This window comes from Astatotilapia calliptera, unplaced genomic scaffold, assembly GCF_900246225.1.
Source record: "Astatotilapia calliptera unplaced genomic scaffold, fAstCal1.2 U_scaffold_17, whole genome shotgun sequence".
Lineage (NCBI taxonomy): Eukaryota > Metazoa > Chordata > Actinopteri > Cichliformes > Cichlidae > Astatotilapia > Astatotilapia calliptera.
In genome coordinates, this window is record NW_020535696.1 from 160,393 (window position 1) to 175,356 (window position 14,964).

The 14,964-nt window shown below is 40.0% G+C and overlaps 1 long non-coding RNA gene and 1 pseudogene across 1 annotated transcript; both read right to left on the minus strand.

Moving 5' to 3' along the window:
- Window positions 1–5,121: 5,121 nt before the first annotated feature.
- On the minus strand, window positions 5,122–6,081 carry LOC113017648 (uncharacterized). Its single transcript, XR_003271530.1, has 4 exons — window positions 6,031–6,081; window positions 5,615–5,677; window positions 5,338–5,400; window positions 5,122–5,226 (listed from the first exon to the last, which is right to left on the minus strand). It is a non-coding gene; the product is annotated as an uncharacterized LOC113017648 (long non-coding RNA).
- Window positions 6,082–6,139: 58 nt separating this feature from the next.
- LOC113017637 (carcinoembryonic antigen-related cell adhesion molecule 5-like) lies at window positions 6,140–14,331 on the minus strand (annotated as a pseudogene).
- Window positions 14,332–14,964: the final 633 nt, after the last annotated feature.

A 14,964-nucleotide genomic window follows, 5' to 3' on the forward strand; every position in this document is an offset into this window, starting at 1 on the left:
GTCAGAGGAGAGTGAATCAGAAGATTTACTCACAATTTTACTCACTGGGGTAGAGGTAACATTGCGCTGTCGGGAAGGATCCAGCTCCATAGCCCTTATGCGGAGATGCATAAGCTCAACTTCTTTGGACTTAGTCGCAAGCTCCACCTCTTTCAGGCGAAGGGCGAGCCCAAGATCCTCCGTAACCAATCCTGTTGATTGTCCGGCTGGGCTAACGTTTGGGATCTGAATGGCAGCAGGAGCCTCCGCCCCTGGCGACACCCGTCCACTGGGAGCTTTTGGGATGGTTGCAGCAGCTTCTGCTCCCGCATCCACCACCAAACCTCCAGTCGCCTCAACCGGCCGAGGTTTCGACTCCGCAAAAACCCCCTTATCCACCAGCTGAGCTGTCAGGCACTGCTTAATTTCAGCCTTTTTAGCATGTAAAGGCACACTAACATTAAACAAATCTGCCACCAACAACAAATCCGCCTTTGTGCATCGATCCAACTTATCCACGGTGGGTTGTAGTGCAAAATCATCCACATCAAAAGTCATTGTGACTAGATCACCCCCAACACTACAAGAAAACTGCCAACCAAAAACTGCAGACAACCCACAAAATACAATGAGCAAAAAGAATGGCAAAAGAAAAAAAAAAAAAGGACGAGCCCCCACTTTATGTTACGCCCCAGTCTAGGGGTACAGGAACGCAACACAAGTTTGAAAGAATTGCCCCGCCCTGGTCCCCAAAACCATACACAAAGGGAAACCAATTTCTTAGTGAATCGTGATTTATTTTTCTGCACTGCAAAAATGAAGCTCCGGGGTGAACAAAGGCCAAAATAACAAACAAAACAAGCTAAGTCAGGAGGAGGTGTTATCTACAACCCTATGTGAAATCAAATATCAAACAAAAGACAAGCGCTACACCTAACTCCCTAACTGAAATAAACAGGAGAAAACAGTGCAAGGAAAAACAATAAGGCAGCTCACCCCTTCTGTTGCAGTGCTATTTACAAGGCTATTTACAATGAAAACTAATGTACACACTATATACAAAACTCCAAAAAAGTCGCACAAAAGTCTCAGGTTTTGGAGGCCAGGGTCAGGTCTGCTGCTGCTGTCAGTGGCTGCCCCGGGACAACTGCTGGTGAGGGATTTGAATGAAGATCACATGGCCAGGGGACCAATCAGCAGCCGTCAGCTCCTCCACTCCGGGACCTGCAAAGACTTAAAGGCACAGACAACAACAGCCACCAAAACAGATTATGGACAGGGCCATAACAAATGGTAATCAATGGAAATCAATGGCTCCTCATAAAAATTATGCATTGGGATGTTTGTGTGCAGCATTTTGCATATCAGCATAAGCAAAGCATTCTTCATTGCATCAGCGTGTATGTGTGTGTGCGTGTGGATCACTCTTCATTGCACAAGCGTGTGCATGTGTATGTGTGTGCATCACTTCTCAGTGAATCAACATTCCCGTGTGTGTGTGTGTGTGTGTGTGTGCGTGTCCTTTCTCACTCACTCAACGAGTGCACGTGTTCATGTGTGTATTTCACTTCATTCTGAATCTGTGTGTTTGGAGATGTGTGTGTGTGTGTGTGTGTGTGTGTGTGTGTGTGTGTGTGTGTGTGTGTGTGTGTGTGTGTGTGTGTGTTCATCACTTTCCTGTTCTGGTGTTCTGGGTAAACCACGGCCTGAAGCATGCCCTGGGGTCCTGCCCCCCTCGTTTTTCAGTTTGTTTGCGACCATTGCTGCTGCTGCTGCTCAAAATTCAGTCCGTCCTGGTTCTGACCCCAATTGGGGCAGTCCTTTCTCCAGTGTCGATGTTCACCGCAGGTGAAACCTGCATCTTCTTCTGTGTTTTTGTCCATTCTGAGGTGCCTTCTGACCTCAGTTACTCCTCCTGTCTCGGTCACGCCCTTTTTCGCCACCCGATCATCCGTGTTGGTCCATCACTGTCCTGCACAGTGTGAATGCAAAGTTATCAAGGTCAGCATTCTTTCGCTCGGCCTTACTTTTCATTCGGGCTTGGCGGGCGTCTCGTCACAGCTCTGTCAGCTGACGCAGTCTGGGAATTTTTCCCCCGTGTAGTGAAACGGGCCTTAGGTTTAGTGCTCTCCGTCTCTGCTGCATGAGATCACATTCCTGCAGCACTGTTGACATTCTCAGGTCGTTGTTGTGGGTCCAGCTGTTGCAGCATTTGGTCAGTGTCACGTATGGGGGAGAGCAGGAGTCCAGTCAGCCTCGGCTTTCAGGGCCGGCAAAGCAGCCTGTAATTAAATATGTATAGAAAAAACAAAAACAAAAACAAAACAAAAACAAACAAAAAACAAAAACAAACGAACAGGAAAATGTTGTTGTGTTGGCTGTGTTATTCAGAGGGGAGACAATGGGGCCAGGCCCTGTGTCAGCCTTCTCTCCCCCTTTTTTTTGTTTTTTGTCTCCCGATATAATCAACTCCTAACCCACCAAGTTGACAGGACAACACAGGTACATATTAAAATTCTTAAGATCATGTTTAAAAGCCCAAAAAGGAACTTTCTTTCATTCAGTAATCACTTTTCTTAATCAATCAACAGAAAACATGTCACAATTTGAATCTTTTAACCACTAAATTTGTTGTGTCTTGCCTGGTTGGTTAGACTAGTGTTCCTTTTTTTTTTTTTTTTTTAGTTAAATTGTTGTCCTGCAACCCAGAGGGTTTCTTTGTCAGTATTGTATAGACTTCATCATTTAAGTATGTTAATTTTTCTTTAACCTTGCTGGAAAATCTTCACGTGTTCATGAGTGTAAGCTGTTTCTTCATTGCGTGTATGTGCATTTGTATAAAAGCAGGTTAATTTTATCTTTTCTCAAACTAGGCGTTACCTTAAAAGGAGCCTTTCTCTCAGATTTCTCTGCTTGTGTGTGTTTTTGTTTCACCTTTTTGTTGTGATGCTCCGGACGCCTTCCCAACCTCCACAAGTCCGTTGGCCCCAATTTTATGTGTTAAAACTTCTCTTAATTTCTCCTCTAATTCTCTCCTCGCTGCTGTCTTTTTCACAGCTGCTGATTCGTGCTGGGTGTGGTTCCCATTACCTATAATTTTGCTTCGGCCGCTGTGCTTGTGGGGGCAGTTGGTCCAGGTCCGCAGCTTCCTGTATTAACACACTAAGAGATTTATTTTAATTTCATTTTCATCACTTTTAAACCGATAAGCAGGCAACACGCCTACCTTGACAGCGTAAACTGTACGCCAGTCTCCCAACACATTCCTCTCTGTACTCCTCCATAATTCTCCACTGCACACCTCTTACTATCTCTCCTTTTTATTTTTATTACACCACAGAGTAATACACCCAATTATGCCCGTCTATCTCTATGTGGCTCCAAATTCCCTCTTTATTTTAATTTCACACTCGTCAGGGGACAGGCACACAACAATTTCAACCACTGAAACGAGGAATTCAACCTTTTTATTTCTTTACTAATCTAGACTCAACGTTTGTTCGCAAAATGTGTCTTGTTCTAGTCCGGAATAAATGTGAACCCGTGATTACACGGCCGTTCCAGTGTTATTTCCGTAGCTATGCGGGGGCCCTCACCTCCCCAAGTCACCACCTCGGCACCCGGACAACGCCGGTCCTGGCCACGCGTCCACGGACAGGAGGGTCGCCACTCCTAGGGCAAAATGTTCCACAGGTACACTAGGCATCAACCTTTGATCCTAAAATGTGTATTTGCTCTAATGTCCTCCTAATCAAACACATCAACCGTCACTGTCACTGTGTTCAGACTTCACACACACAAAAAGCACACTCAGCGCGCGCCTCACCCACAGCCAGAGCGCACCTTACACACACAGCGCGTTTCACCATCAGTGAGACACACAGAGAGCGCTCCTCATCAGCAGAAATTTGCACAGAAACCTCTGAGCTCAACTATTAGATCTTCTGAAGCACACTGCACCATAGACCAAAATACCCCTTTCTCTGCGCTTATGACCGCCACAACGGGGCAAAGTCGCATCATAAAAGTGGTGCCTGCGTCCCCTGAAGTTATACCCGACATCATAAACCAGGTTTTGCTCTATGTACTTCTTGGCAAGTAAAATTTTACTTTGTTTTATGACCGCAGCCCTTAAAAAAAAACTCGACTGGCGCCACAAACCACCGTCAAGCCTCTGTTCAATGTACTAAAATTAGCACCAACCACTACTGCACTTCACGGCCGCATATCACCGGAACACGCCGTATCATAAACCAAACCTACGGACGTGTTTCGCTCTCGCGTTGCCAGCGTTCAACCGCACCGTGAAGCCAGCATCTGCTTTTCCTTAAATCAACTTCTATTTCATAGCCGGCAAGAGCCAGGACGTAACCGACACCATAAACAAACTTCAAACCTCGACTTCAATGTACTGAACTAATGGCCGTGTCTTCAGAATAAATTCTAATGTATTATTGCTACAGAAGCCAGTATTAGACAAAATTAAATGTGGAAGGTAAAGTGGCTGCAACTAGTCCAACGTAGTATGTTATTAGTATCTCGGTAGAAGCAGTTTACTGCAACTAGTCCAACGTAGTATGTTATTAGTATCTCGGTAGAAGCAGTTTATTTAACACACTGGAATTCATCCTCAACTTATGTTGTTAGTATCTTGCGCCAAAAACCAGACACCGACCAATTTACTGTGAAAATACATGTAACTCAGTGAACAGATTAATTTGGAAAGCCCAATATGCACATTTGGTATAATACAACAGGCTGTGCTTACCTTTCTGTTTTAGGCCGGCCTTCTGTTCACTTTGCCCCACGATCTCACCAAAGGCCAAATCTACACCTCCTCAGCACACCAAAGATCCGGGTCACACGGCACCAAGTTGTTGAAAACACGCAGTTCTTTGAATCTTTGGGCTGAAGGAAGGACAATACTCGGTGTATAAATGCTCAATCAACAATCATTTATTTCCATACAATTCCACAATAAGAGCATTACAACGTCCGGACGGGAGAGATGCTACCAGAGGGTCAGGCACATGTCTCAAAATGGTGACGGGTTGCTCAGCTTTTTATAGTCTCTAGGTGAATATGAATACACCTCCATTTGGTTTATACTGAATTATATGATATTATGGTGTAATATTGTAACTGCACATAAAGCTGAGCATGTCTGATATTTGGGCAGCAGAGGAGCAAGAGTGGCTTCATGAAAAGCTTCTTCTTGGCTTTGCTGCTACAGCTCTCCTCACTGACCTGTAAGACGAGCACAAAGAGACAAAGTGATTTCCAACATGTAAAGATATTATGAGCTGAAGACATTTAATAATGTGAAGAATAAATCAGCCTGCATGGCAGCAGAATTACTGAGAGAGCTTCCTGATGTGACTTCAGAATAAACTGCTGCATCAGCTGCAGGACTTGATGTTCCTGTGAATGACGAGAAGATCATTGAAAACAATAATATCATTAACCAGGAGGAAACTGGATGTCTCCACTAATGCAAAGATAAAAGAGAAGATTTTAAATAGCTGACAAAGTGTGAATACATAAATATAAATATTAAAACAAACAGATTTACATTGTAAGAGCAGATAAACATGATGAACAATATTCAGTGGAGATGATGGCAGACTTTGCTCACCTTTGTTTTTCTTGGCTTTTTCTTTTTTGGGCTGTTTGACCTCAGCATACATCAGACTGTCCTCTAAAAGAGACGTCAGAGCTCAGGACACATTTGTTCAGCACAGATATGATGACAAGAACATTACAGAGTAAAAACATGAGAGAAACTGTTTAGTTCAGGGACATATAGATGGACAATACCATACTGTACAATAACAATATCATTCTGTATATGAAGCAGACAAACTTACACTAAACTCTGAACGGCCCTCGATGTGTATAAGATTCAACTCTGCTGATGTGTAGTGGTCGTATGTAGTAGCTAAGCTTGGTCAGTGAATAACTAAACGCCATGTTGACCTATAATTACCTGCAATATAATGATGTGATGACACGTTCAAGTACAAACACTGAATGAGACTGTTGTGACTGTACCTGCAGCTCCCATCTTCACCTCAGAGTAAACAGCACTCTGCTCTGCTTTATGATGCTTCCCTGTGAAGATGATCAGATTAATGAAAATAATGAAAACATTTTAAACACTTTAAAAACTTCCCAGGCTTTTTTCTACACCGTGTTTTGTGTACTCACTCTTCTTTCTAAGGTTTTGAAGTTTAATAAGAGAGTATGTGACGTCTCCGGGTTCATCTGCACCTGAAATGTAAAAATGTTTGTGAACACATCACATTCAATTTCATTAGTTGTGTTTAAGTCAAATCCAGGACTGTCAGATATTTTCAGAGCATGAACCCATCATGGTGTTACTGTTTGTGTTGTTCTGATATGAAACAATAACATTTGTGGATTCTTTCAGTCGAGTTAAAGATACAATCAGGTTGTAAAATCCTGTTTGTTTCTGATCTTTTGTGCATGTAGTCAGCTGGTTATTTGGATGTTTGTCCAGCTGGATTTTGATAAATGTTCTTTGAAAAGCTGCTGAGCACAAACTGAACCTAAGAAATGTTCCTGTTAATGGAGACTGAATGAAAAGTCAATATTAATAATGATAATAAAGATCGGTTTAAGTGCTGACCAGGATGAACAGAGTTGTATTCATGAGTTTCATTCTGGTTGACTCCATGATTTGTGGAGGAGCCCGGACTGTGACTCTCAGACTGGATCCACCTGAAACAGGAAACAAACACAATAAACTCAAAAGTAACTGATGTTTGTTTAAAATAATAATAAAAAGTATTTTACCAACCTGGTGAAGCAGGAATCTGTGAAAGAGACAAATGTTATTACACATGTTTGTCATGTATAAATTGTTCCACTGATATTTTGTGTCATGAGATCAGAATACATGTATATGTGTGAATAATTAAAGTGTGTGTAGTAAATTAACTCTGTAATACAGCATGAAAAGAAGAGGCTCTTACACTTGGACTGTCTGCAGAGATACAACAAGAGCAGGAGAATAATAATGAGAGAGACTCCACAAACCAGTCCAACCATCAACCACACAGGAGATGAAAATTCTGCCAAAGATAGTGACAACAAATAATAAAGTTTAATTATATTTGATATTTTATAAGATAATTTTATAATAAATCCAGTTCATCGATTTTCCTTGACTTGAAACCACTTTGAGTCAACTCCTGCTGTGTTTAAATGACTTGACTCCCCACAATGAACACATAAACACAAGTCTCTTAAATTTCCTCTTAAATGTTGACTTCAGTAAATCTGCGTTACAAACTTTTACTATATAAATATGTCAAACAGTCAAATCTTAATATAAAGAAACAAAAGCTGATGTTTACATTGAGATTTTCTGTTTCCTGTCAGAAACTGTCAGCATGACTCTGCTCTGTGGTTTCATGTTGTGACTCCTGTTCTACACTACTTGCAGTCTTACTTGTAGAATTGTTACAGAACTAATTGTGAATTTATGTTGATTTGGAGATTTGCTGAAAATGATTGTTTCACATTCATAATCCCACCTAGTCTCCCCTCCTTGGATCACATTCCTGACACTGATTCTCTAGACTCCACATTTTACATGACTACTCATATTCAACCATTTCCAATAAGATCATTTTTACAATGCCAAAGAGGTTACCATGAGATATAATGCTGTTTGACCTTCATAGTAATCCTCAATCATCAATCTATTCAATATTGTTGCTGAATCCAAACTCACCAGTTATGTTAATCTGAATTTCTTGGCTGTCCTCTGTGTAGTAAACTGGGTTTCCTCTTCCTCCTCTGCACCTGTAGAGTCCTTCCTGTGAGACATTGATTTGTCCATTTGATGTGGGGACAACATCCACTGTGGTATTATCTCTGTACCAGTAGTATTTCCATCCAGATGATGATGATGGGTTCACAGAGCAGGTCAGGGTCACACTGCCCCCTACTGGAACAGCTGTGTTATCAGCTCTCAGTTTGGCCTTTGGTTTATCTGCAGTTCAGTTTAGAAAAAGAACAAAAGTCAATGACTGAATCGTGTACATACGGATGTTCACTGTTCATAGACACAAACTACATCTTTCTTGGCTGCTACCTCAAAGCAGATTGTGCGCTGTCAGTCCTGTGTGCTGCATGTGACTGAATCAAAACCGTTTAAATAACTAGATGTAAATGGTGAACATCAACAAATCTTGGTGATCTTGAAGAGATACAAATTGTACAATCGTTTTGATCAAAGCTGTGAAAGTTTTATATTTTCTTTGCTGTATTTAAAAAGTACTTGAAGATTGATTAATAAGCTGGTCCGTCTTTAGGACCTGGGAGTTTAAAGGGATCAATCTCAATCAGCCTCCTGCTAAAGGTGAGTGGCAGTGACTCAGAGTTATGAGACTGTTAATCATAGAAACAGTACCACTATTTTTGGTGGTATGTCTGTGTGTGTTTATTTATTTGATCAGATGATAGTTCAGAATTACTTTTATTCTTTTTATAGAAATTGTAGATCAATTGTTATTTGTTTGAATATATTATTTATTTATCCTGTTTATGTCATTATTGTCCTCAGGTGATGGAGCAGCAGGTCAGCATTGGCGTCTCTATACCAGCTGAAGGTTCATGACACAAAGTGGTGACAAACTGTCTACAATGAGGCTACTATCAGCTGCAGCTCTTTGTCTGACTAACAATGTAACATGCTTTGTAGACCATTGAATTCATCCTGTGCTGACCATGATGACATTTGTCAAATGGAGATCACACAACAAACATGACTTACTTGATGCTGACAATGTGAAGGCTTCACTCCACTCTGTTGAAGAATATGAGTCATCTCTGCGTCGACTCTTACACATGTAGTCTCCACTGCTGGACTCAGAAACACTGAATGTCACATCATTATTGTGTGTCCACTGTGTGGGTGTGCTGGGTCCTCTCCAATCATACCACCACTCAGTGGTTTCACCTCCTTCCTGCACCTCACATGTCAGAGTGATCGTCTCACCTCTGAATATCTGAGGCCAGTTGGCTTGTTGTTTTACAACAACTTTATTGGAAACTGTTTACACATATTAACAGTTGAGATACAAACAGAAACATGAAATCAACACAGAAAACTTCACATTGTATTTTTGATAATCATGAGTGAATGTATATTTCAAACTAAATGACTGAACTCACAGGTTATCTCAATGGTGACATCATCACTTCTATCAGTGTAGTAAACTGGGTTTCCTCTTGTTCCTCTGCAGCGGTAGATTCCTCCTTGAGATACTCTGATATCTCTGTTTTGTTGATCTCTGATTTGACCTTCAGAGGTTGTTTGGGTTCGTCTGAACCACTCATATTTCCATCCATCAGAGCTCTGCACAGAGCAGGTCAGTGTCACACTGCCCCCTACTGGTATGATTGTAGTTCCTGCTGTCAGTGTGGCCCTGGGTTTATCTGATGTTATGAAAAAGGAAACATGTACATTTTTCATCCTCTTGACTAAAAATACAAGAAAATACATTTAAACTTTAAAAACTCCCCAGATGAAAGAACAAACTTTTTTCTCTGCACTTTAAGACAGTTTGATTTTCTGTTGCTGAATTGTGTCTATGTCAACATGATGCCAGAGCTGCAGTAACTCTTACATCACAAAGTAAGAATAGTAAAACTATTTGTCCATTTTCTGGCCTGAAGAAGTTACACTGAATGTAAACTAATGGAGTTCACTGCTGAAGGAAACACAATGATGTGTTAAGAGGGAAATGTTTGGTGTTTGTTTTATACTGTATAATAGAAAGAAGTCACCTTTTGTGAAGGTTTAAATGTTTCTTTTCCTTTTTAAAACTATATTTTTATCTGCTGTTGCTGTTATTATACATTAAAACACATACATGTAGTAATGATCGATTACAGCATTTGTGAGCAAAGTAACAGGTAAAATACAGCAGTCCTGGTTAAAGTTTCAAATTTCACAGCATGAAAAAAGTTTCCATAACAAAATTAATTAAAGATACTCTGTATTTTATACTATTTCTGAATATTTGAACACACATTATGAATAAATGCTACTGGTTACAGTGATAAAGCAGGGAGGTCTTCACTGATACAGTCAGAGACAGTAACTAACATCAAATATAAAAAATCACATCATTAATAATATCAGTAAATCAAACATATCCATCACTTATGTGATTCTACATTCACACACACACACACACTGAACTGGACCATCTTCAGGTTCTGTGAGTGACTTTAAAGGGCTCAATCTCAGTATCCTCCTGCTGGAGGTGACTAGTGGTGGAGATTATGGTAGTCATAGTAACAGTAACAATATTTTTATGTTTATGTTATATTTTTAACTTCCCTCCCTCGATTCTCCTCCATCTGCTGCTTTGCTCTGGTGTCGTTTTTGGAGTGAAGCTGGTGTGGCTCCAACCATAAATGTTTTCAATTGAGCTCTAAATCTAATTGGTCATCATTGCTTTTTGTATTAAACACAGTCATGTGTGTGTTTTATTTTAACAAATGGCAGTGTTTTATGAGAGGACAGGCCAGAATGACTTAAAAAAAAATACAAACTGTAGATTTATTGTTATTTGTTGTAAACTACTACTACTACTACTATTATTATTATTATTATTATTATTATTATTATTATTATTATTATTATTATTATTATTATTATTATTATTATTATTATCTCTGTTTATTTCTGTCATTATGGTCCTCAGGTGATGGAGCAGCAGGTCAGCATTGGCGTCTCTATACCAGCTGAAAGTTCATGACACAAAGTGGTGACAAACTGTCTACAATGAGGCTACTATCAGCTGCAGCTCTTTGTCTGACCAACAATGTAACATGCTTTGTAGACCATTGAATTCATCCTGTGCTGACCATTATGACATTTGTCAAATGGAGATCACACAACAAACATGACTTACTTGATACTGACAATGTGAAGGCTTCACTCCACTCTGTTGAAGAATATGAGTCATCTCTGCGTCGACTCTTACACATGTAGTCTCCACTGCTGGACTCAGAAACTCTGAATGTCCAATCATTATTGTGTGTCCACTGTGTGGGTGTCCCGCGTTCTCTCCATCCATACTCCCACTCAGTGGTTTCACCTCCTTCCTGCACCTCACATGTCAGAGTGATCGTCTCACCTCTGAATATCTGAGGCCAGTTGGGTTGTTGTTTTACAACAACTTTATTGGAAACTGTTCACACATATTAACAGTTGAGATACAAACAGAAACATGAAATCAACACAGAAAACTCAACATTGTATGTTTGATAATCATGAGTGAATGTATATTTCAAACTAAGTGACTGAACTCACAGGTTATCTCAATGGTGACATCATAACTTATATCAGTGTAGTAAACTGGGTTTCCTCTTGTTCCTCTGCAGCGGTAGATTCCTCCTTGAGATACTCTGATATCTCTGTTTTGTTGATCTCTGATTTGAACTTCAGAGGTTGTTTGGGTTCGTCTGAACCACTCATATTTCCATCCATCAGAGCTCTGCACAGAGCAGGTCAGTGTCACACTGCCCCCTACTGGTATGATTGTTGTTCCTGCTGTCAGCATGGCCCTGGGTTTATCTGATGTTGTGAAAAAGGAGGAAAATTATATAAATATGCAGATGATTCATTAAAATTGCATAAAAACAATCAATCATACCTAAAACAGATCTGAAGATTTTCAGTTAGTGACTCTGGGTAAATGGATATGGCCCTGGGTCTATATGCTGTTATGAAAAATCAGGTAAGAAAATATACACCTGATACAATGTAAATGTAAAATATCATAAATTTTAAAAGATTTCTTCAAGTCACTCAAATTCCAACAAAACAAAATCTACACAAATATTTTCTTTATATTGTTTTTTCTTTCCTCTCAGTTTAAGACATTTCAAATTTTCTCTGATTTCTGTCTCAACATGGTAACAGAGCTGCAGTATGATGAAGGGAATGAGACAAAAGGAGAGCACAGCTGGGAGTAATAGACTATGTGCACATTAGCATATGCTACTTCCGGTGGGGAAACTCCTGTAGGGCGCTTCGTTTCCGGTGTTATATTCGCCCCTTGTTTACTGCCGCTTTTTCCAAAACAAGTCAACCAAATTGATGAATCGAGGTGAGATTTACATTTCTCGAGATGTCTTGGGCATTTACGGAATATGTTTGTAGATGCTGTTCATAGACCTGTCGATATTTTTCCCCCGCGCCTCAGAGCAGAACAGAGAAAGGATTTAAATTCTATATTTCTCAGTATTTGTAAACAGCGGTCCCTCATTAATCGCGGGTGTTATGTTCTAAAAATAACCAGCGATAGGTGAAATCAAGTAGCCAATTTTATTTTTTTGATGGTGGTAAACGTTTCGTCGACATTGTTGTGTTTGTTGGGGAAAAAGCAGTGTGACTGCACTTCAGAGTCACACTGCTAGCCATCGATGCAGCGATTGTGTACTGTGCAGCAGAGACGGCACAGAGGAGATCGTCTGCAGCGATCAGGACGCAGGACACAATGTGATGTAGAAAAAAAAACGTGCAAACTTGCACTAACAAATCTGCTAAACAGCGAGTTGAAAGGTGAACCGCGTCATAGCGAAGGACCACTGTAATTTTGAAGGTAAGTCACAACATACCCTTCATAAATACTAATGTATAGAAACCCTTACCAGCAATCATTCATTTTTTGTGTGGCTTTTTTCACGGTTTGTTAACATGCTGTGTAGGTGTGTACTTGACTAGCTGATATCGACATAACATGGAAACATCTGGTTTGACTATTCTTCACCTGTAGTTTGAATGCTGAACATTTGCCTGTTTAAATCATAAGACCAGTCACTATACAGAGATGTGCTTCTGAATGTGGACGATGTGTCTTCTGCTGCAGTGATGCAGTTCTGCTTCTTTTGAGTGATGTAAACAACTGATTGATCTAAACGCTTAAACGTCAAAATTGATCATTAGATTTTTTGTGACACACAGTGGTGAGTGTTCCCACCTTCTGCTCTTTATAACTTAACGCGATCTTTCAGTTTTTGAGTTCTGGACATGATTTTGGAGTATATCTTCACAGTAGCAATTGACCGCAAAGTAAAGCTACCAGAAATTTACAACCTCACATCCGGTCTCAAAGCAGGAAGTTATCATTTTCTCATGCACAGGGTCTATTAGGCAGGACGAGACAAGGGAAACAAAACTAGAAACACTGACATGAGACGCAGACCTTCAAAATAAAACAGGAAACACACCGACTGAACTCTAGACATGTAAACTTAACAGAGACTGAGACAGAACATAGAGACCTGAAACGTGGGACAGAAAGGCACAGAGTAAACACAACATGAACACATAAAACAAAACCTAAGAACTAAAACCGTAACAGCCATAACTGATCCTGGGGTAATAATAATAATAATAATAATAACTGCAATAATCAAAACAGCAAAGGACTCAGAACATAAAACATATTATAAAATACCAAAACACACGAGACTCAAAATGCTGAACTGTGACAACTGGAGCATCAGGGGCCAAATCACAAAACACGTTTATGAACGACTGAGCCACACATTTAATTTCTGACTGATTAACATATTAACAGTAAAAATAAAAACAGTATTATCAAATATTATAACCCAATTATTGTTTATTATTTATTAACTTTACAACAGTTTATATATTCAGAAATAACTTGGCAGGTTGGGGCCATGAATCACTTTTTAACATAAGTTTTTGTCATAATATTATCCCCCTCTGATCTCCAAACTTTGGGGAACCCATGTTGTTTTATTTCTTATAACATTTTTAAACTCACCAGTTTCCTGAATGGTGACTGCATCACTTTCTAGTGTGAGTAAATTTGTCCCTTTTATACCTCCTATGCAGGCGTAGATGCCGCCTTTAGAGGTCACAAGTTCTCTCTTTGATTCACCAGCTACTTTGGTCTTCTGGTTAGAGTAAACACTGGGTTCTCTGAACCAGTCATATTCAAAGTCAGCAGAGTTCTTCACATCACAGGTCAGTGTGATGTGAAGAACAGCAAAACTCAGTGAGATAATCTGCACTACACACACTGTTGATGTTTTCAGATCAGATAAACATGAAAAGAAAATCTACATGTATGAAGCCACAGCTCTTCAGTAAATGTACAGTTTGTATCGTGGGTGTGTGTTTGATTGCTCACACAGTTAACATGGTTATATTAACATTTTAACCAATAAATCAATGAAATGTTTGGTTCATGATACAAAATATAACACAGAGGACGTCATTTAGAGCAACACAAGAAGAAGAAAACAGTTTCTCACCTTCAGTGTTTCCATGTCTGACTGTACTGAGCACTAAAATAATGAATGAAACATCATCAGACATTATACAACTGACAAAATCACAATAAATATATAAACTGAGTTTTTTTTTTTAAATCTTCACATGGCACAGTTATTACTCATCACCAAATATATGTGTTTCTATTAGCTGTGAAACCAGCTGGAAACATCTAGTCTGCTGTGTTGAAGCTGTCAGGTAAACAGGTTAAAGCAGTGATACACTGTAATTGTCACCAGTGATGATAGGTTTGTAGCTTGAACCCATCCGCTGGAACGTTGAAGACAATATAATTACACTGCTGAGCAAGACACAAATAGGCAAAGTTCTTCATGGTACTCGTGCACGGGAGAGACTGGACAGAGCGCCATCCCTTCGCTTGACCCCAGTAGCTCTCGTCCGTTCTCCCGTACCACTGTTCTTTTATTGAGGTTACATGAATATGCATAGGTTCATTAACATACGACGTCTACATACAAACAAAGAGTACCTTGCCTGTGTGTGTGTGTGTGTGTGTGTGTGTGTGTGTGTGTGTGTGTGTGTGTGTGTGTGTGTGTGTGTGTGTGTGTGTGTGTGTGTTGCTGATCAAAGGGTCAAACATCCTTGGTCAGGAAGAGGGTAGCCTCCCC